A 23,967-nucleotide genomic window follows, 5' to 3' on the forward strand; every position below is an offset into this window, starting at 1 on the left:
CATATAAGTTGAGGTGCCACGTAATCAATGATAGAAGCTTTTTAGCAGACTCTAAACTACTCGGGATCACATCGCATAACCATAGGCCTTATTTCCTCCCTGCCCAAATTGGAGGGAAACGATAAACCTCATTAATTGATGTGTTACTCCCCGAACTAAGCGGAATGGGTCCCAACATCACGGGCCAAAGATTTGGAGAACGTTTCGAGAGACCTACGGCATCCCAACTATATAAAGGCATCAACCCTCAAGATTCAAGTATGTACGATTATTTGCTCACTAGCTTACTAGCATAAAACTTTTAGCTCGCACAACCCAGTACTAACTTAAGCATCAGAACGACTTCGTCGGATTAGCCCCACTAGGTTCTCTAATCCTCTGTCTTGGAACTTAGTCCAGTTCGCTACGCAACAAAGGTCCAAGTCATCTTTTAGGTAAGAACTTACAGATCATGCATAATCAGAATCATTTTACACTCTACTTATTTACATTCACACTTATTTGCATCGTTTACAAACATAGCCTTTGGAAACAATTTTGGAATTTCAAAGGTCCCCCTCCAAGGTATCTTACCAGATGCTTGTCAATTGGTGCTAATTTTTAGGGAAAATTCCTAGGTAATTTAGGTTGAGTGTCAATTTAGTACCCGGATTTTAAAACACGAAAATCTAATACCCAACTTTCATTTTACATAATTTAATACTTAGCGTTAAGTCACCGTTAAGTGTCACGGAAAAAATACAAATGCCCTTTATGTGTCATCTAATTTTCTTTATCAAGCTTTTCTGTTAATGGGTGATCCCAGTTTGGAAATGGCGTGGCGATACAGAACCCGCTGTAGGAACTGCATTTACTAGCGAGACTATGCTGGTTGGAGTCCGGATAGTGGATTCCAAGTAGCCAAAAGAGAAGGGATGGTCTCTCCTAGCTAAAAGAAAGACTAGCTTGTCTTTTTTGTTAGTACCTAACTTGCTGTGTTGGGGTAAGTAGAAGTGGTGAAGGAGTCAAAGCAAACTGAAATTATATGCGATGAGCCCTCAGACTCAGAGTCTTGTTTTTTCCGGTTTAGCGCCGTTAAAGCTGACGGGATTGATTGATTACTTATTTAATCCATCTGGCCGGCAACTGGTATAACCGCATTAAACACTTGACTACTTTAGGGGGAAGGGAGCTCATGAATCACCGAACTGAACCGAACGAGAGCGCGTTCAGCACTCACCAGGTCAAGTATATTTGTAATCAATCATCTAACATTATTTGCACGAGCGCATTCAGCACTCTTCATCTACGTCTTCCTCTTCCTTCTTCTCTCGTTCCTCCTCCAGGTCTAACACCGGGATCGGGGCCACCGGCCGCATGTCGAATCTCATGGAGAGTGAATGCCCTTTCCGACGGTCGAGATCCACTTCTTTGCCTTTTTTTCCGGCGACATATGGACAAAAAATTTTCTTCCCCAATCATCTCCCCTGATAACCCACCCAGAAAAAAAAATAAAAATGGAAACGTCTGGGGAAGAGCCATCTAACACTCAAAATCTCCGTCTGCATCTGTTTCACTGCAACAATCGGTGGCGAAGCTGGAATGGAGCAACGAACTTGAACAGATACTGTCAGACACGCAGATGCCAGCGTTCAAGCGTTACCGAGTTGCCACCCGGATCGAACTGCCGCTCCTCTTCTACCTTGCTGCCCCTGCTGTCATCGTATACATGATCAACTATGTTATGTCCATGTCCATCCAGATCTTCTCTGGCCATCTCGGCAACCTCGAGCTCGCTGCTGCCTCCCTCGGCAACACCGGTATACATATTTTCGCTTACAGTCATTCCAAGTCAGTATCGTTTCCATCGTGCTCACGTGTTCCAGCGGTAATGAGAAATTGAAAGCAAAAAGTTGGACTCTGTTTCATTTTCTTGAAAGAGAAAATGATGAATTAAGAGTATTTTTAATATTTTTAAGTCTTAAATCGTACGGTCACGTGATATATACAACTGACGGTTTATTAACGGTAAAATAAAAATTCGAATACTTCAGATATTATATTGTGGCATTTTAAAATTCAGGTACTAAATTGACACTCCACGTAAAGTATAGGGTACCTATCTAAATTATTTCCTATTTCCTAATTTTTAAATTGTGCTACAATGACGCCGGCCGGTTTGGTTTGGTTCCATGGCGGGGTTGTGATTATCGACTCTCATGTTATGGGAACAGATCCTTTGAGTGGTTAGCGTCATGGTGGACCATCGAGAGGAGATTTCTTTGAGAAGTGCGCTGTTATTTTGTCGCATTCTTGGAAGGCTCGTTGCAAGAAATTAAGTAATTAATGGAGGGGCGGCTTCCCATGGAAAGTAGGCTCTGGGCCTCTGGCCTTGCTGAAGAAGAGCGCTAGCCATCAAGTGGACTCCTCGGCGCCCGGCTTCCTATCTCAATAATTAACTCAACGACGATGGAGCGTCAAGCAATTCTCAATCGGGCCACAGGCTGGTAATTCAAAATTTTAAAGGCGAGCTTTTCGTATATGGGGCAAGTGTTTATGGTGGATAGAGATGTATGTCTAGAGGTACCTAGTCCATGGTATCACATCCATTTGCATTTAAGGAGATGTGCAACTTAGTTCGTTACCTGTTGGACACCTCTCCCCATGGTTTTCAAAACTGGATCGGACCGGAAAAACCGGTAACCGGTCAGGCCCTTGGGTCCAGTTATACTAAAAACTGGAAATCTCTAAAAAATGTTCAAAAAGTCAAAAATTTGCTGACCCGGGCGATCGGATCATTAAATCGTTCGACTTGGGCAGTGGTTTGCGGGTTCTCTTTTTTATTTTCACTATTTTAAATAAAATAAAATAAAATTACTTTATATTCCCATCCCAAATCGATTAATCAAATATAGGGTTAGAACCCCATTTTTCGTTTTAACCCTTCGTTCTTCCCTCCTCTTAGCCCTTACACCCAACCAACCACTTGCGACTGCTAGCACCTTTGGCGTTCGATGGTGACGCACACCGACCAACGGCAATCAATGCCAACCGGCGACGATGAGTTTACATCGGCGGCCAACATTTTTTGCAATTTGCAGCACTTCTAGGCTTTGCGGCAGGCGAGTTTGCAGCAGCGACCATCCCTCACACCCAACCGACCACCTACGGCAGCCAGCACCTCCAGCGTTCGACAATGACACACACCGACCGACGATGATTAATGATGATCGGTGACAGCGAGTTTGCAGCGGCGGCCATCCCTCACACCCAACCGACCACCTGTGGCGGCCAGCACCTCCAATGTTCGATGGTGACACACATCGACCGACAGCGATTAACGACGATCGATGACAATGAGTTTGCAGCGCAATCAGCGTTTTTTGCAATTTGTAGCACTTCCAGGCTTTGCGATAGGCGAGTTTACAGCGGCTGTCCTACGAGTTTGCAGTTGTGGGTGGGAAGTTTGCAAATACCACCATTGGCGATTTTGCAAGTTGCAGCAACACTTGCAGTAGCAACTTGCTTGCAACCAAGCCCGAGCACACTATCACACCACCATTACCAGTAGTGAAACCATGAAGGACCTGAAGGTAATTTTTTTTTGTGAGTTTAAATGATTCTTTGATTTTTTTGCTTAATTATTTTTTTTTCTGAATTCTTTGCTTAATTAATTACAGAGATTCACATTATCACATTGGCTTAATTAATTTTGTTATATTAATTTGTTTTCAATTCCTTGCTTATTTGCTATGTGAATGATGATGATGATGATGATGTGATGATGATCAAATGATGTCAAAGAATGATAAATTATTAAAATCTCTTTTTTTTTTGCATTTTTTTTTTATTTTTTGCAAAACATATGGGTTTTGTGTTTTTTGCAAACTCAATAAAACAGAAGCTATTATTTTACTTGTGCAGTTGTGCTGACAATCTGTTATCTGTTTGGTTCTCTATAATTGAAATCTTAATATGCAGCATGACGAGGACTAAAAACTTGTATGACCTTGAAAGGAAGAACTTGCAATTTTCTATTTTATTTTCTGTATTTATTTTGCAATTTTCTGTTTTTTGTATTTTCAGTATTTTCTATACTCTTTTTTTTATTTTCTATTTTTATGTACTTTGTTAATTTTGTATTTAGATAGCTTTATTTTTCTGTATTTTTTATTTTTTATTTTATTTTTTGCTGTATTTTTTAGAATTTTCTCTATTTTGTTATTATATTTTCTTTGTATTTTATACTGTATTATTTTTATTTAGATAGTTTTGTTTTCTGTATTTTCTATATTTTTTCTATTTTTTATTTAATTTTATGCTATTTTTTATTATTTATACATATTTTTTTTATGACGTCATAGGTTGAAACACTTAACCAGGAAACGGTCCCCTGACCGGTTCTGTTTCCGATTAGTTTTTAAAAACCATGCCACTCTCTATATATATGAATGTTCCTTGGCGACTTTTCTCACCTAATAGCTACTGACGAACCTATTATATTGCGGGAATTTAATCTATCACTTTATCTCCTTCCTTCAATTCTTCTTACGGGCAATATGAATGTTCCTTGCTAGTGAAACGTTCTTGTTCATTAGTCATTACACAGACTGTGTACTTGGTCTCGCGCGTGCTCCTCTCATTCTATATATTACTTGTATACTGTTGAAAAACTCTTTGCAATGACGTACCAAGTTGTTTCTCGGCTTTGATGTGTAATGTCAAAGAGAGAGAGATGGTGATAAGACGAAAGAAATATATTGATACCATTATCACCAAATATTTTGGTATTATATTGATGGCTGGTCCACCATTTAATATTTAATAAAGGTGCTTACTGATGTTTTGACAGTATCTTCTTTTCTGCATATTTTGAATGTTGATGTGGTTAAGAGCAATTCCTCTCTCTCCTCAATTCCCACCTAGGATGGTAATTTTGCAGGAATTTTTTGGGTATTCAATTTGTCTTAACCGTTTATCAAAACTTATAAGGTTTGGGATTAGGGTTTGGGACAGGTTTGGATTTTGAGTTTAGGGTATTCGATACCCAATACTCGGGATGCATAAATATAAACCTATTATATTATATATCATGCATAAATTTATAAGTTTTAAGTACTAAGATAATTATTCTATTATTAATATTTTATTTATATAAATTTCTTGGGATCAAAATCATCATTTGATGTAAATTTAAATTTGATAGATTGTTAATTTCATTTAATTATAAAATGCTAATTTTAAATAGTATTTCTTTTAATTTTTAGTTGGAATTTAATAGGTGGAACGGGTCAAAACGGGTTTAACAGATTTAGGATATGACGGATTTTATAAATTGAGAAGAAAAGTTAAATGGATTTAAGACAAAACTCACGGAATTTCGATGTTTAATTTACTTCAATATCTTGAATTAATTAATTAAAGTTATGGGTTTAGGGTGATGAGTATCACGATAAATTGTTATAAATACATGCATGGCAGCAGTGCTAGATAATAGAAAGCCAATTATCCATGGCAACAGGAGGAGCGGCTATTTCTTACTTTTCCAGGCCTAACCAAACATGTACTATTCATCTGTTGTCCTTAGTCTTTTATTTTCTTATTTATCAAGTCTAGCTTTGGGTTGGCGAATACATCGTATAACAAGTCAACAACTGGTGTAAATTTAGACAGGGTCAATTAGCAGCCTTAGAAGTCAGAAGGCAGGACGGTACCTATATGGTGCTTGGCCCCGAGTATATATACGTTTGTCAACCCATGTAAAGGGTTGTTACATCTAACTCAAATGTCAAAAATCTTTAGATATCCATTGCGTTTTAATTTTTAAATTAATCATTAATTGCGGAGGATTTCACACTCTTGTTTCAACTTTCAAATCTAATTTTAATCAAGTAAACCCTGGATTGACAATGAAAGGGGAGCCGAGTTGGGGTCCCCAACAAAGTTCAATCTCAGTAATTAGGCAGCCGGCCAAAAATTGGCCCACTTTGAAATTTGTAGATGATACCGGGCATATCACTCTCTCAACAGTTTAATTAATTGGCCCACCTAATTATTTACAATTATGTGGCAAGTTAATTTCATTGTAGTAGCCCTTCATCTCCTTCCCACGAAGAAAAAAGAGCCGCCGTTGAGCATGCAATTAATTATAACACTACAAGAAAAGTGATTTTTAACGACATTTGAAAATGCCGTTAAAGATAGGTAAAAACGTCACTAAAAGTTATTGCGGCATTTTCAAATTACGCCACTGATACTTGAATCGGTAAAAGTTTTAGTGGTGTTTATCCAATTTTTAGTGACATTTAAGTAAATGCCGATAAAACTTACTTTCAGTGGCGTTTATCCAAATTTTAGTGATACTTATATAAATGTCAATAAAAACTATTTTTAGTGGCGTTTTATACATTCTTTAGTGGCAGTTTCAAATGCCATTTTTAAATTTAATAATGACATTTGTTGACACATTTAGTGGCAATTCATAGTACCACTAAATAGCAACTGGTATAGTCGCATTTATAATTGCCACTAAAATGTCTTGATCATTCTATTCATTTAGGATTTAGTGGCATTTACAAGCGCCACTAAATGTCTAAACATGTTCGTCCATACATGCTAAAAACTAATAAAATGAAGCAACAAAAAAGATGCTGCTTATTTTATAATGGTAAATGGACCTTTATCAATAAATATTAATTTCATCATGCACTTTAAATCAAATACATATTATATATTTAATTAAAAATCAAATAATTATGAAATTTAACCAAATAAACCATTTTCATATAAAACAAATTTATCATAAAATGTTTATATATACAACTGTCACTTTTAGATCATAGATCCATAATGGATAGTCCAAAAACCAACAAAAAATATAACAAAAAAATCATTTCGCTCTATGATGTCCAAAAGTCTTCGTCAAAATCCAAAGTATACATCTTCAATACCCTCCATGTTAACAATTTCCTGAAAAATCAAATATATCTTATTAATAAAAACTAGATATAATATTATATCTTTGGATCTAATGATAGATGGTTGACAGATAGATAAATAGAGAGAGATCTTCCATAACAGATATATTATATCCTTTTACAAATGGACTACTTTGTGTGCTTTCACTATTTGTTTTTTCTAGGACAGCATACAAGTTTATGGTTGTATCTTTAACAGTTCTCACCTGCTTTAGAGAGTAGGGGTGTCAATTGGACTGGATTTGGTCCAATCTGATCCAATCCATCATTGGTCCATTTAAAAATGGACTGCACCAAATTTGGTCCAAACCCCATACAAACCGGATCCAATCCGATTCAACTGAAATGCAAATGGACCAGATTGGGTTACCCAATCTTGTCCAAACTAAATGAAACTTTAAAATTTACACAAAAGCCCAGAAAATATATAAAATTCAGAAATATATTATATTCAGAATAACTACAATCAACTACGTATTAGAAAAAAAAATCATTGTACCAATCTGGTTTAGCTAGCTAGATAGCTCTTTCTTTTCTTCCAAGTTCCAACTATCCCCCCAAAAGAACCTCTTTAATTTCTCTCTTAGCTTCTATACTTTCTTGTTCAATGCACCTGCACTTACTCTTTCTAATAAATTCTGTTTTTGCTCTACCCATTTTCTTTTAAAAAACTCGTTCACATTCAACAGAAAACTTTAATGTAAATATGATGCTTACTCTTTCTAAATTTTATTTCTGCTCTACCCATTTTCTTTTCAAAAACCCATTTACATATAACAGAAAACTTTAGTGTAAACAAGATGCTTTGTAGTTTGCAACCTTGCATTGCCTGGGCAGCTCTCACTCTAGGAGTAGGTAGCCCTTTCTGTGAAAGCTTTCACAGTGGCTCTAGGGAGCCCTTCTCCCAGGTAGCCCTCACTATGGTTCAAACTTGGTAGGCTCTGATACCATTTCTTATGTGCTTGACCAACATGCCAAAAGCCCACAATGCCTCAAGTTTGAATCATAGTGAGGCCTTAAGACCATTGGAACATGTCAATCCAAGCACTTTAACATTTAGGACCCTATAACAATAGATCTCCTATGTTCTACCCAGCAAATAAATGTGTTAATAATTGTGTTGTATGCTACGCAGACCTTTCCCCTAAATCTGAACATTGCTACATCCAAAAGAATAAAAGAGTAGTTACAACAAAAAATAGGGTTCCCTATAAGCACTGTACCCAAAAAAAAGTATCTTCTTGCTTTGACAAAGCAAATAAAATGGCGCTTGAGAGTAACTTTTTGAGAAAGATATTTCATCCTGTGATTTTCCATCATATTATCAGGCAAATAGCCTCCATTAGCATGATGTCATCCTCCAGTACAGAAAATAAGCATCTAAGTCCAATACCATACATTTCAGACTTTGTACCAGAACAACACAAAGTGTAGTTTCTACATTTTCAAGGTTGCAACACTATCTAATATAGGAATGTATATAGATAAACATCTATATAGATAAACCAGCAACAGCATTACATAAGCAATTAATTGGTGAAGAGAGAGCCCTATTAAAGAGCCTTTTTTTTGAAGGGTAAAAGGTTTGAGTCTGTCAGACAACCTTGTGACCATCTCAGCCATCGGATTAAGGATGACTGAAAACAATCCTCTACTTCTGTGGTGGCCCAGGTAATGGGGGCCAGCTGTTAATCACAGTCTGATCATACAGTCCTTAATACATCCACCAGACTTGGGTTCCTTCAAACTTCAAGGACACAGAGGCATAAGCCTATAGAACAGCTGATACATATGTTTTGTTTTATGACATTTAGGTCTGTTTCCCATGTTCATGCAGTACTGTTTCTGGGTCTGTTTTCATTATTTGTATGGCTGTATATTGCAGAATGTGCAAGCCCTCCAGTTCAATTGCATGTGCAAGGTAAACATGTAAAAATTTAGCCTATTCATACATATTTATGTTTTCTTTTTTGTTGTTGAATGCAATTTATATTTATAATTAATAAGAATTATGTGTGCAGGTGATAATGGACAATGGTATTGAAGGAAGCAAATTTTGTTCATCTCTACAGTTTTTCATCTTTTTCCTCCTCTTGAAGTCAGTTAGAAAAACATGTAATTTCTCCTTTCCTCTGTTATTTTATAGTAGTTCACTGCTACTATAATGAAAACCAGCAACTACTCTCTGGATATTCCCCTAAATTCAGTACATACTTTGTTGGATTTTTGAAGTAAGGGTATCCATCAACCTTGCTTTCTATCTACTAGACCCTACATTAGTTGGGGGAAGTGACAATAAAGATATGATTAGTAAGAAGGAAAGAAATTGTTACAAAAAAAGAGTACGGGATGCACATCAAAACAAAATGAAGTGAATCAATTGAGAGAGAGAGAGAGAGTGAGTGAGAGTGTGTGCATGTACACACTCTCAATTAACTCGCTTAAACTATGAAGGCCCACTACACATTTCTGTCCTATTAGCCCCATTCTAGCTAACCCATCCATGACAATGTGATCCCACTATGGTCCATATAAATCTATCACATGGCAAAGTGCCAATCTACTAGTTGGTAAGTGATGAGGGCGGATTTGGCCCTCCAGTGACATTATGACACCTGGCACCTCGTGACATCTAGACAGCTCGCCACAAGCAGCTCGCCACTTATAGGTAGCTCACCACAGATAGCTCGCCACTTACAGGCAGCTCACCATAGACAGCTCGCCACAGGTAGCTCGTCACAGACAGCTCGCCACAAGCAACTCGCCACAGGCAGCTCACCATCATGTAGCCTGGCAACTTAGACAACTCGACACTTCACAGGCAGCTCACCATCATGTAGTTTGGCACCTCACAGGCAGCTCGCCACCATACAGCCTGGCACCTTACGGGCAGCTCGCTTCCAAGCAGCTTGCCACCATGCAACCTGGCATCTTATGGGCAACTTGCCTCCTAGTCACACCGACCACCGCATGACAACCCTGAGGAGATGGGCAACTGGGCAACCTTATCGGTTGGTGGCAGGTAGCTCGTCACAGAGAGCTCGCCACAGGTAGCTCGTCACAGACAGCTCGCCACAGGCAACTCGCCACAGGCAGCTCACCATCATGTAGCCTAGCAACTTAGACAACTCGGCACTTCACAGGCAGCTCACCATCATGTAGTCTGGCACCTCACAGGCAGCTCGCCACCATACAGCCTGGCACCTTACGGGCAGCTCGCTTCCAAGCAGCTTGCCACCATGCAACCTGGCATCTTATGGGCAACTCGCCTCCTAGTCAGACCAACCACCGCATGACAACCTCGAGGAGATGGGCAACTGGGCAACCTTACCGGTTGGTGGCATTATCCCCACCTAACACGGAAACAGATCCCATCACAGCGAGAATCCAGGAACTGTTCCACCAAACCCACGAGGACTCCAGTATATAAAGGCCTCACCCCCCAGGGGCGAGAGGAGATGAGATGGTAATCTCTGCCCTCCAACTCTCCCATTCTCTAATATCATTTTCAGCTCACAACTAAGCGTTGACTTAGCCATCGAAGTGACCTCACCGGGTAAACCCCCTGGGTTCTCTGATTCAATTCTTGCAGGTTCCTCAATTCCCGCCGTCTACAAAGATGAGCAGATCATCTCCTGTAAGGAGGATGGGTTCTTCAGTTCCCACCGTCTACAATGTTGAGCAGATCATCTCCTATAGGGAGTAGCCAAGTTGCGCTACACTAGAGAGCCCTACTTCAGCCTCTGAGTCACCGGCCACTTGGGAGCAGACGAGATGACAAGGTACTCAGCCAAAAAAAATGATACGTGACCAGAAAGCGTTACATCATTTGGCGCCGTCTGTAGGAAGCGCTACATCATTTGGCGCCATCTGTGGAAAACGCTACAAAAAGATAACTTCTCATCCTACAAAAAGCTAAGTCCTCACTTTTTAGAAACTAAAACTCTCGCTTTATAGTTTCCATTTTCTATGAACAAAAAGACTATGCAAGGAGCTAACAAACTAAGCAGTTCTACCAACTTTACTTTCAATTCAGATAAAACCTCATCAATCCTTTTCGTGAGGTCCCCTCTACAAAGATGAGCTCTTCGTGGCTTCCGGGGGAGTTGGCGGCCAACGGACTACATGGGAACCCTTGCTAATCGAGCCTTCCAAGGCTCCCGTGTGAACTGGCGACCTAAAGTTAGTAGTACTGCCCCTGAAGGTCGAGCTCCTAGTAGCTTCTTGTAGGAGTGGGTGACCGGCATTACGAGGCTGATGCAACGCAATCATAGCTCTAAGGCGCCCACCCGGCGGCCTGGCAGCCTGGCACATGCGCCAATTTGGCGCGACCTAGCGCAAGCACCGACCTGGCGGCCTGGCCCAGGTGCGAACTGACGAACTAATAAAAGATTTCCTCATCACTTAAGTACCAGTCGCCTCCTCGACGTGGGCACTTAAGATCCAATCACCTCTTCGGCATGGGTGAGCTAGTCCTAGTCGCCTCCTCGGCATGGGCACTTAAGACCCAGTCGCCTCTTCGGCATGGGCGAGCTAGTCCTAGTCGCCTCCTTGGCATGGGCACTTAAGACCCAGTCGCCTCTTCGACATGGGCGAGCAAGTCCCAATCACCTCCTTGGCATGGACACTTAAGACCCAGTCGCCTCTTCGGCATGGGCGAGCAAGTCCTAGTTGCCTCTTTGGCATGGACACCTAAGACCCAGTCGCCTCTTCGACAGGGGCGAGCTAGTCCCAGTCGCCTCCTTGGCATGAGCACTTAAGACACAATCGCCTCTTTGGCTTGGACAAAATCAACAAAAGTGGACTAAAAGTTGCCCCCAGAGCCTAAGGGAGTACCGAACTGGCAGAGACTTCGGCACCTAACGGGCAGCTCACTTCCAAGCAGATCCCAAAGCTTAAGAAACTGAATCAGCGCTTACAAGCTCGTCGAATTACATGCCAAAAGGAGAAATCTACTCCCTTCGCCAAGTTACTTTCAACTCGGGAGTGGGGGGCAAATGATGAGGGTGGATTTGGCCCTCTAGTGACATTATGACATCTGGCACCTCGTGACAACTAGACAGCTCGCCACTTATATCCAACTTGCCACAGGCAGCTCACCATCATGTAGCCTGGCAACTTAGACAACTCAACACTTCACAGGCAGCTCACCATCATGTAGCTCGACACCTTACGGGCAGCTCGCTTCCAAGCAGCTTGGCACCTTATAGGCAACTCGCCACCAAACAGCTCGCCACCATGCAACCTGGCATCTTACGGGCAGCTCACCTCCTAGTCAGACCAACCACCGCATGACAACCCTAAGGAGCTCACCACCGTACCCTGCATTTTACGGGATTGTGACTTATAACGGCTATATTAGCTCACCCACTCCCTGATTCAAGCGGAGATGAGCAACCTTACTGGTTGGTGGCATTATCCCCACCTAACACGGAAACAGATCCCATCACAGCGGGAATCCAGGAACTGCTCCACCAAACCCACAAAGACTCCAGTATATAAAGGCCTCACCCTCCAGGGGCGAGAGAAGAAGATATGGTAATCTCTGCCTTCCAACTCTCCCATTCTCTATCATTTTCAGTTCACAACTAAGCGCCGACTTAGCCATCGAAGTGACCTCGCCGAGTAAACCCCCTCAGGTTCTCTGATTCAGTTCTTGCAGGTTCCTCAGTTCCCGCCGTCTACAAAGATGAGCAGATCATCTCCTGCAGTAGCAACCGGGTTGCACTACACTAGAGAGCTCTACTTCAGCCTCTAAGTCACTGGCCACTTGGGAGCATACGAGATGACGAGGTACTTATCCAAAAAAATGATACGTGACCAGAAAGCGTTACATCAGTAAGGTCTCCTACTGGTCATAGCGGAGACTTGGGATCGAACCCACTTGCACTTGGGTTGGCAAGGTGCCAATCGGTAAGTCAAGCTTATAACAAGGTAGTAGTTCCAATAGGACAACTGAAAACCTAGCAGATAGTGTGAAAAACTTAATGGTAGCAGTGAAGAAGTAGATCGACATTCACATTAAAGAAAAATAACAAAATAATTTAATAATTTGATACAATGTCATTCAAATTTTATCATTTGGCTCAATCTCATCTAAGTATCATTTCTAAACCTCTCCTTGAGTTTTGAAGGTATGTGAACTGTTCTTCCCTTCATGTCTTGCCTAGGAAAAACCTAGCTCATATGGTTCAGCATCAAGAAGAAACCTGCTTACTTGATTGGGTAATCTCTAGGGGCCCCTCCAACAAAATACAATAATTTCTGAAGAGGGTTGGTGGTTCTCTTCTTGTAACAAACAAACAGCCCTGATGACTCCAGCTTTGTCTATAAATTAGCTCACTTCCCCTCATCCTCCTATTTTTAAATACTACTACTGAAATCTGCACTAGCTCTCTCTCTCTCTCTACTGTACTGTACCTATACAACTACTTCAAAGCAGAAAAAGAAAGACTCATAGTAACTAGTAGTTGCTTGTATGAAAATGATGAAGCTCAGGCATGCCAAAATGTTCTTAGTTCTTATTCTAAAAAAGGGGAACTCTTTCTATTTTATTTTGACAGGTTGTTATAGCAGATCTTTTTATTGGTTAGCGTCATCAGCGCCTCAAAATGAGCAACCCCAAGACAAAGCATGAAAATGCTGTGGCCCATTAGGAGGCAAAGATCTCCAATTCTGTAATTGTTGCAATTTTTTGAATGAATTTATGATGGGTTGGTAAACAAAATGTGCATTTAAATAGAGAAGTGTTGGGTTTTATTAAATGGTCTTTAAGTTAACCAAAGGAACATTCTTCCCAACAACTGACTGGATGTCATAAAGTAATTGATAGGAAAATCTAATTTCTTACTTAATACATGTTTAATGCAAATAAAATCTATAAATAACCAAATCTAAGTGGGTGCCCATTTAATAATCAGATCTGAAATTCAATTGGCTCCACCAATTCAATATCATCCATGCAAGATAATTTAATTCAACTTAAAGTCCTTTTTTCTATTTTGCTTATGCCCCCTTGCATCTTCTGGGTTCTCATCTCTCCAAGTAAAGATCATCATTGTTGATTACTAGAGGCAAAGGCAAAATATTTAAAGAAAACCCTTTAGATATTTGCCCTAAGTACAGTGGTGAAAGGCAGTGAATGAGTGAACAACTTGAATAAAACTGTTTATGTGGGGGGATCCATGGTGTAGACTGCAGACTATGTTGCAGAGTTGGGAATTTAGGAATATTGGTCATGGACTACTCATAAATCTCATCGCATGTACAGTGTAGGAAGTGAAAAAGCAATTCAACATCAACATTTGTGCTGATCAAGACATTGATGGACAACTTGATTTCCATGGCCCAAATGATCCTAACTACACTTGAGTAAATCAATTACAAGTGAATCAAAACAAGAAAGTTCAATTTACTATTCAAAATGAGTTTGCAGCAGCCTAAATTTGTTTGCAGCAGCAAAGGTCAATTTACTATTCAAAATGTAGTTGGTGGAGGCATCAAGAAATAGACTTATTCATTATAGAAGGACACTTCCTACTTGGGCCAGAAGAAAGAAGCGATAAGTCAAGATGAGTGGCAGAATTCTTGACCCCACAAAACTAAACTAGTTGAAGATTCCAGTTCAAATTTCTAATAATGTTTCACAAAGTACAAAGTACATTGTAGAATTGTCAATTGGCAATGGTAAAATGTCGCCTGGCAATATCATTAGGCCAAAAATAATTCCAACCTGTTGACTGTAGGTGAGAGCTCTATACTCAGTACTTAGCCCCATGAGAGATAAGTCTCTTCTGAAGCTGGTCCATTTAGGGACCACTGCAGATTAAAAACAGACAGAAAAAAAGAAGTTAATCTATCCCATGGACAATCTAATTTATCAATCATGGTGGGTTCTGTTGCCTCAATGAATCGAGGAGGTCTCAAAAAACTAAACCTTACTCGAGTAAATGTCTTCATATGGGTCTCTGGGGCTGGAGAAATTGCAGATCAGTATGGGGCCAATAATTCATAGGGCCCACTAGTTGATAGATTCCACCTTAGACTTCCCTGATGCTAAGAAGCATCTTGGTTCTTAGCCCCTTAATTTGCTAATTATGAATTTAAGATAGGGTTTCTTTCTTAATAGGTCTACTTTTAGGCCTTTAAGTCTAAGATAGTAGTTGACAAGTCATCTGAACTTGCTTTAAAACTTGTGGGCCCAGTCTGATACATGGGATACATAGAAGTGGTTGGGGTGGGGGAACCTCCCAGCTCTCATGGTGAGGGCACCCTCTTCGTAGCACTGCCTCAAGCTAAGTTTTCTAGTTGAGTCTGCAAGCATCTAAGGGATTTTTTCAATGGAGTATCACCTTCATTTGCATCCCAAATACAAATATGTATAGTCCAAGTGCAAGGTTTAGAAATACCTATGGGGTCATAAAGAAACGAAATTCCATATAAAGGGTTTTGCACTGAACATATTTATATTTGCACTTTTCCCAAACTGAAAGGAGTACAAATACAGATATGTATAGTGCAAATACATACAAAATACAAGGTTCTGCACTCTACATATTTGTATTTGTAGTCCTCCAAACTGATCCTTAAAGGCCCTGTCTTTTGCAATGCAATTTCATTGGCACTTGCACAGTAGAAATTTTGTTTAGGTTTTACTTCACTTCAGGTTTCATTTTAATTTTATTTCATTTATAATGCAACCAGGCAGAAAAAAGATAAATCAGAATTTGCATTCAAACTCATTTGCATTCCCATACTTTTATACCAGTGCAAATGAAATTGCACTGCAAATAAAACAAGCCTTAATATCAACAATTCAGAAATCTTTCCTAATTATGGACTAAAGAGACACACCACATGCCACATGCTTCTTCCTCCATCTGCTACTCATTGGGTATATAGGTTTCATATGTAGCCCTGAAATATATCCAAAAATTAAGCCATTTCTATTTTGGGTTTTTTAATTGAAAAAGATTACTAATCTCAACTCTCACTAGAGAGCAGCTCCCATTCAAAGTGGAGTGAGAGAGACTAAAGGGGGGATTAGTTGAGCAAACATGTGGCCAATTCAGATAGCTTGATCCTGAGCTTAATTGCATAAGCCTGTTTCAATTTATATTCATTTAGCTAACATGCTTAGATACCTATATCCACATGATGTGACACTTATTCTTATTCTAGATTCTTAATATGGTCGTGAAGTTTTCTTGTGTCTATGTATGATCAGGTACCAACAATTTCTGTATTAGTTTTGTGAACTAGATATATAATAGCATAATGCAATGAATCTTACAGCATAGTCAGTACTTGGTAGTAATTATTTTATGAATATTATAAGTTTCAATAAATTTTAGCTTGTCAATTGTCGTAAACTCTAATAATATGAGATTGAATACTTGTATTTTTATCCTTGTCTGTACCTGGTCATCTTATCTTTCAATTGTGAGGATTCCCGTTGAAATCTGTTACTTGGGAGTCGATGGATGTATACTGTTCATTTATTGTAGTGTTGTTGTTGTTGTTGTGTTTTTGGCAACTAAAGTATTATTTCAAGTATCTTTTTTTTTAAACTAACCTACTATAGATTACTATTATTTCAATTGCAGGACAATGCAAACAACAGTAGGAGTATTCGGTGGTGGCGGCTATGTGGATGGAGTTGATGCTCCTCCACTTATGGTGGCAAATGCTGGAAATAGTGATTGTTCTGCTATTTCAAATTTGAATTGCCCTCCTTTTTAGTAGTGCGAGTTTTGTCGAGAACATCTGGTATGTAGATCACACATGGATTTTATATTCATAGTGCTTAAATGTAGAAGCCAATAAGCATACGATTGGGAACTTAGTTAAAGTTATTTTTGCTCTATTGCTTTCAAAACTTGAGTTGCAAACTAGGCGTTACTTAATTTCGACTTTTCAAACTAGGCATTAAAGATTTTTCCTTAGGGAAAAGATTTCCATTGGGGTTGCATCCTTTTGAAAATTGTCAGGGATCCCCCATGGTATTCTTTGAAGATCCTTCGTTTAAAAAATTTTGTACTAAAATTTAAAACTAAAAAGAACACAATGAACAAACTACCTATTCAAGCAATAAACATTACTTCAATCAAAATAGAAAGGGTGTGACCTTAGAATGTTGAACTGATATCAACTCGGATGATTTCTTTCAGACAATGGCGTTTCATTTTGGCCTTTGAACTGAAGATTAATGATGACAGGGGGTATCTACGACAAGGTACGACTCAAAGACGATGGGAAGAGAAGTCCTCCACTGCTAGGCCTTACGATTGGTGGCTTTTTTCTAGGATTGGACTAGAAAGATAGAGAGCAGCATCTTCAGATAGGGGTTTCCATCTATCTTTTAAAATTCATGTTTCCAACACGCTCCCCAAATGTTTTACCAAAAAAGCACACAAAAATCAAAATAAGCGAATAGAACCTAAAATGAAATAAAAATAGAGAACAAGCATAGGTTCGAAATTGAAGTAACCAGCTTCAAGCATCAGAAGACCAATGGCTGAAGTTATGATGACATGCACAGCCGAACTCAATGTATCTTGCATGAGATGTGCGTTGCCGGAGAGAAGAACACGCTAGTTTTGAGCCAAAAGAAATTAGGGTTCTCTGCTGTGGTGGCTTCTAATGAATGAGGTTTTCGTAGTATAGCAGAAAACAGCACAAAAAAACCAAAAGAATGCAAAAATTAAATCCCTCAGTTGAACATTGATCCAAAAGCACGCAGAAAATACCACAAAAATGCACAACAAAACACAAACTTCTTCCCAGCTCTCAGTCCGAACACACTACATCAGAGCTTACCTCATCCCCTCACAGCCTTCTTACCCCTTTTACGTTTACGTCCGCTTTAACTGATGAATGCGGCTTTGGTAGTATAGCAGGAGACATGTTGCCAGAGAGAAGACGAATGGGCTCGCGCGCGGGAAGAAATTGGTATCCACGCGCCAATTTTTGTTGCATATATTTTCTCCAATGAAGTTAAATCTACACCATTGATGTAGAAGTGAAATCAGTGGTTAAAAAATACTGATATTTAATGGCTTTTAAATGTGATTTAAACGGCGATTTAATAAATGCCACTTAAAAACCATATATTTAGCGGAAATTTAAATATACCTTTAACGGCATTTTAATAATTGACATTTTTAATAATTGGCGTTTTTGATATGGGATATAGTGGCATTTTTAATAAACGCCATTAAATATAATAAATGCCACTGATTAGAAAATTAATCCAAAACAGTTTGGGGTGGGGGTATAGTGATCGATCGAGGAAATGAAGGTGTATGTCCAACAACGCATTGTGAGCGTGGCCTTGATTAATTAGCTAGTCAATTAGTGTGAAAGCTCCATCATTGAACAAGAAGACACAATTAATCTTTCTCCCTTCTACTCAATGGAAGCAGTCTTCATTGGCCTCGAGCGATTGATTGTTGAAATGCCAAGATTGCTCATGCAAACAGCTTATAAATATGGAGCCCATGCATGCAGATAGCTATCTCCACATCCACTCCCCAAAGATCTACGCATTCTATAATTCCTTTTCCTTCTCACCAGTCCATTGACTCATCATGGCTGTTTCCTGCTTCTCTTTCTCCATAATGTTGGTGGTTCTGATTGGGGTGGCCTCTGCACAGTTGTCATCAAATTTCTATTGCAGTTCGTGCCCAAGTGCACTGTCCACCATAAATTTAGATCCCGGATATACAACGAGAGCAACATAGACTCCACCTTTGCCACATCTTTGAAGTCCAACTGTCCGAGTGCAGGTGGAGATAACAATTTAGCAGCGCTGGACACCACCACTGCCACCGTTTTCGACAATGCTTATTTCACGAATTTGATAAACAACAAGGGACTTCTTCACTCAGACCAACAGCTCTTCAATGGTGTCTCCACCGATGCTCAAGTTAGAACCTACAGCACCAACTCCGCTACTTTCTTCTCCGATTTCGCAAGCGCCATGGTGAAAATGGGAAACCTTAGCCCCCTCACCGGAACCAGAGGCCAGATCCGGACCAACTGCAGGAAGGTCAACTGATAAGCCATGGCGCGTTGGCCTTTACTTGTTTTTTGTTTTGATTGTCTTGTCAATGGACGAATTTAATAGTTTTCTGTGTTGCTATGCCATGTTCTTGGGGAGTTTGGGTGACAAAAATATATATACCACCAAGTTACTAATAAAATGTATGGAAGAATAGAAAGGTGTGAATGTGGTCCAGCTCTGCTGCACATTACAGTTGTCTGATTCGTATAAATTCTTTCAAGTTGAATAAGAAAAAAAAAAAAAAACGTTTAATGTTGGTGGTATATATATTTTTATACCACCACATCAAAAACAAAATAAAAGCAAAAGCCTTATTTTTATATCAAACGAAACACAACCTAAGGCATTACATCAATTGATTTTATTATTTTCAAAATTATGGTGTATCTATTCACTAGCTATTCATTGGAGGTCGCATGCAACCACGATAGCAGCAACAGATATCATTTGAGGTTGTTTGCATTCTTGCAGATGATAATTGTGACTAGTATGTAATTAATTGTATATAATGCCTTGGCAACCTTGCATTGATACACAACCAAATGCATGCATGTTATCCTGCAAATGTGAACGCACTCTGCTATATATATGTACGTAGATACATATATAGGTGGCTGCTTGGTTTGAGTTTTGATCACCGCTCCAGTTTGCTTGCACAGATGCTGCATTTGAACTTTGCTTCTCCTATATGCATCCCTTGCTACAAAGCAGGCCTACAGAATTCCTCCCAACCAGCAAAGTTCAGCCTGCTTTGCCTCTGTAGTAAGTCGGTCTCCTTTCATGCACCGTCACCATCCAAGCCATCAAGTTCAAGTCTAACAGGTCACTATAGACTCAAATGGGACTTTTATTGGTCTAGAAATCATTTCACAGGCTAATCTCTATGGAATAAAGATAGAAGATAGAAGATGACAAAATTAAAAAAAAAATAAAAAATAAAAAAAGCCAGTGTTAGAGCATGCTGTTGAATGAAAATTGAAAACAATCCTAAAATGGACTTTTTATACCATAACCCACCTCACCAGTCGCCAGTCAAAACTGAAAGAATAGTTAAGAGAGCAATCATAATTGGTTATCAGCTAGCACCCAAAAAGAAAAGAATGTTTACACAAGGATTGATTTGCAACTATTTCTGATCTGACTTGAGCTGGCCATGGCTTCAATTCGGAGCACGTCAACTAGACAACGGGTGCAGACTACCTAGACATCGACTGATTTCAATTCATCAATTCTCAAACTAAACCAAAAGCAGTCCGGATTTCCTACTAACTCAATTCTACAATCCTCTCTACTAACCCAATAAAACAATCCCCCCTGTCTCTAAACATGCATTAGAATCCTAACTTGTGCAACTAGTTAACGACTGTTATCGTCTGTTTTCCTAAATCTTTTTTTTTCTTGTACATGATTTCTTTGAAATTCCTCTCACCCTCTCCTTTCTGGTGTTTCCGGAATTTTCTATATTCACCGGACAATATGCTGATTAGGACTTCCCATCTCAGGTGTCCCTTGAACCTCTCAAAACCCTTCAAATATAAGTCAATCTCTTATTCACGAAGATATATGGAAATCTCAGCTCCAATTCATATTGAATCTGCATCAATCTTGTTAACAACTTGTTTTGAACAGGTTAGTAAAGGTTGACATTCCCTTATTTTTCTTGCTTGTACTTCCGCTTTCATCCTCAACTCAACCGAGTATAGACACTACTGCTTCTGTTTTCCTTTCTGCAACTGAAACAAGGCAAACTAGTTCATTGCCGGTCATCCCAAATGAAGAGGAAAGAGCAAGAACAATAGAGAGAAATGGAATATTAATGGAGATCCACGCAGCTTCTTGAGAGCAAGAGCAAGAACAAGAGAATGGAGGAAGGGTTTCCTGAAAGCATGAAAATGGAGAGACAGCTTCGTGAAGCAGCATTGCCATTGCAAGGGAATGCGGAGTCCTTGTCCGATTTGCTTGAAAAAGACAATCCAATTCTTGATAGAGTGGTTATGGGTTGCATCAGAGAGCCTCCTTTGCACATAGCAGCTACCCTCGGTCACGTTGATTTTGTTAAACTGCTCTTGAGCCGCAAGCCTGAACTTGCTTGCCTCAAAGACCCACGAGGACACACTCCGCTTCACTTGGCAGCAGCAAGAGGGTACCTTGAATCAAGATTCTGGCCTTGGTCTCTGCCTTGCTCGCGATACAGATGGAATGATTCCTCTCCATCTAGCAGCAATTGAAGGCCAAGTGGATGCCATTAAAGAGCTGGTTATGGAGAAACGTGGAACGGTTCTTCAACTTGTGGGTCGTGGTGAGACCATTCTGTACCTCTGTGTCAAGCATGGAAGCTTGAATGTGTTGGAGCAGCCGATGGATTTAATGAGTAACCCCGATAAGTTTGTAAACGTCGGGTATGCTGATGGCAATACTACTGTCTCTGCATTTTTCTGTAGCCGACAAGCAGGTTGAGGTAAGATCTTATTCATTGCTTCCAATTATCACAGTTTTTGACTTTTGTATAGTCATTCCTGTAAGACCAATTAGGAATATAAGGGACTGATTTGTATAGCCAGCCCATGGTCAGTGAGCATGACCAATTTCCTCGGTAGATGAATCACAGGCCCAACCCATGATCACTGTGTGGCAAGATGACGTTCCAGGCGATCCTCTCACCACCAATCCAAGCTCGCATCAAGTAGGCATGGCCATACTAGCCTACAAGAATGGAGCAAAATTCCGTTGACTATTTCGTTGCAACACGACAGGCTTTGCTGCCTCCCTAAGCATAATCTTATTACTGGTAAGCGGATTGCCATGGAGGACAAGGGTGAGAGGAATTTCAAAGAAATCGTGCACAAGAAAAAAAAGAATATTTTAAGAAAAGATATCTAACGGAATAACAATAACAATCGTTAACCATTTGCATAAGTTAGGATTCTAAAGCATGTTTAGAGACAGGTGGCATTGTTTTATTGGGTTAGTAGAGAGGATGGTAGAATTGAATTAATAGGAAATTCGGACTGAACCAAAAGGAAATCGGCATTGTAGTGGATGATTATACTAATAACATCTTATGCTAACTGGGCCCGATTTGGGCCTATGATTTTTATCTATCATTACAGTGTTATATAAGGGCTACAGCCTGGGCCGGGCATCAGCTCTAACACCTTATTAAGTTTCCAAAATCATCAATATGTAGATTGTGTTCAAACCATTCAGTAATTACTTGGCTTCAAAAAAAAAATCAGTAATTACCAGAGATATAAAGCAAAATAGAGGTAATCTTCGCTTAACCAACCGCATGTTTTATTTTATTTATTTATTTTTTAAATACCGCATGTTTGATATTTAATCCTAATATTAACCACGCCTTCAATTTGAGGAGATACACTGATACGAGGGTTGTCAGTGGATCAGAACTGGGCTGGATCAGGGTACAGTGCCTGGTCCGGCCCAATAAGACCCTATTGACACTTGACAAGCCTGTAATTCTTTTGCTCTATCTTCTAAATTAAAAGTATATCCCACATATCCCCTATAAAATGATTTAAAAATTTTATTTAAGGATATGGATGGTAAAGAATAATAAACATGTACAAAAGATCGAGGGCATTTATCTCATCATCATATTCTTCTTCCAAGTTCATCCCAACTATGAATTGTCTGCATGTTTGACCATTCCATTAATTATTTGGGTTGGAACAGGTAAAACCAGCAGTCATAACCCTATTACAATCAGATCCCAAAACAAGATGCAGATTTACACGTGTGTACAGTGAGGACAGTTCGGGGATGTGAGGATGACATTAATGAACATAAGGGTTGATATTATGTTAGTGGAGAAAGAAAGAGCGGCGTGATGAAAATGAGTATTAATTAGGTAAAGGCAATGGGAGATGGTTTCTCTGTTGATTGGTAGGGGTTGTTTGGGGCTGCAACTTGGGCTTAATCCAAGCCCAACGAAATCCAACTTGAGTTTTTGCACAGGTTGGACCTGTGTTTTCGTGTTACATGCCAGGGCTACTAAAGTCTGACCTGGCCTAAAATTGAGTTGAGGTCTTAAGGGTAACCTGAATCAGACCCAATTCAATCTGGGCTTAACCAAATCCAATCCAAGTATTATCTATGTATGTATAAACTTATAAAATATACATATGTATTTATACATATTTGTAAACAAAATTTCAAACAAGCCAAATTAATTCCGGTAGTCCATTTAATCTTGTCGTGAAGTTACTTCACGCCGATTTCACATTTTAGTGCTTGAATGATGTCAAGGGTTGAGGTCAATCTTTATGTTTTTTCTTTCCCACATATTTATGGATAAGGTCAGCCCAACACTAATATTAAGGGTCTATTTGGTTTATAATTGAAATTGGAATTGGAATTGAAATGGTCTATTTCCATAATCTATTTGGTTCAGACAGGAATGGAATCAGTTGGAATGAAATTTCATTTTCAAGGGAGGGGGAAGGAATGACCATTACCTCAAATGGGAGAATATCACTCCAACAGGAATGAAAATGGGATTCTGATTCTATTCAATTAAACAGTTAAAATTAGAATGATTTATTTCAATCCCAAATCCAGATTCATATTCTTATAAACCAAACAAGACCTAAAATATGAATAACCTAGCTCACTTGACCCGATCACAGTGAAAGATCATTTTTTTTTTCTTTTCTTTTATTGGAACTATATAAATAATATTTTTCATCTAGAAGATGTAATGGACAAAAAATACTAAACGAGGCCTGCAAAGATAAATTCAATCTTTACAATTGAAGAATACAATCAAGTTGACTTTTGGTGTTACATAACTTCAACACAAATGAAAAGCTTTAGGTTATAAAAAAGCCTTTTTAGATCATATTACATCCAGCATGATACAGTTGGGCAGTAATGAAATACCCATTTCTAAGGCGGGTAGTTTATTTTTATATCACAGTGCTTTCAGCC

The 23,967-nt window shown here is 39.3% G+C and overlaps 2 long non-coding RNA genes across 2 annotated transcripts; one reads left to right on the top strand and one right to left on the bottom strand.

Annotated features, from left to right (window-relative positions):
• The first annotated feature begins 880 nt into the window (after positions 1 to 880).
• LOC148870516 (uncharacterized) lies at positions 881 to 1,952 on the top strand. The gene is made up of 2 exons (XR_016108051.1): positions 881 to 1,222; positions 1,326 to 1,952. It is a non-coding gene; the product is annotated as an uncharacterized LOC148870516 (long non-coding RNA).
• A 4,784-nt stretch (positions 1,953 to 6,736) lies between these two features.
• On the bottom strand, positions 6,737 to 17,941 carry LOC148870517 (uncharacterized). Its single transcript, XR_016107819.1, has 2 exons — positions 17,775 to 17,941; positions 6,737 to 6,948 (listed from the first exon to the last, which is right to left on the bottom strand). It is a non-coding gene; the product is annotated as an uncharacterized LOC148870517 (long non-coding RNA).
• Between the last annotated feature and the right edge of the window lie 6,026 nt (positions 17,942 to 23,967).

The sequence above is a fragment of the Nelumbo lutea genome, chromosome 2, assembly GCF_056320005.1.
Source record: "Nelumbo lutea isolate HS-2025 chromosome 2, American lotus-T2T, whole genome shotgun sequence".
Lineage (NCBI taxonomy): Eukaryota > Viridiplantae > Streptophyta > Magnoliopsida > Proteales > Nelumbonaceae > Nelumbo > Nelumbo lutea.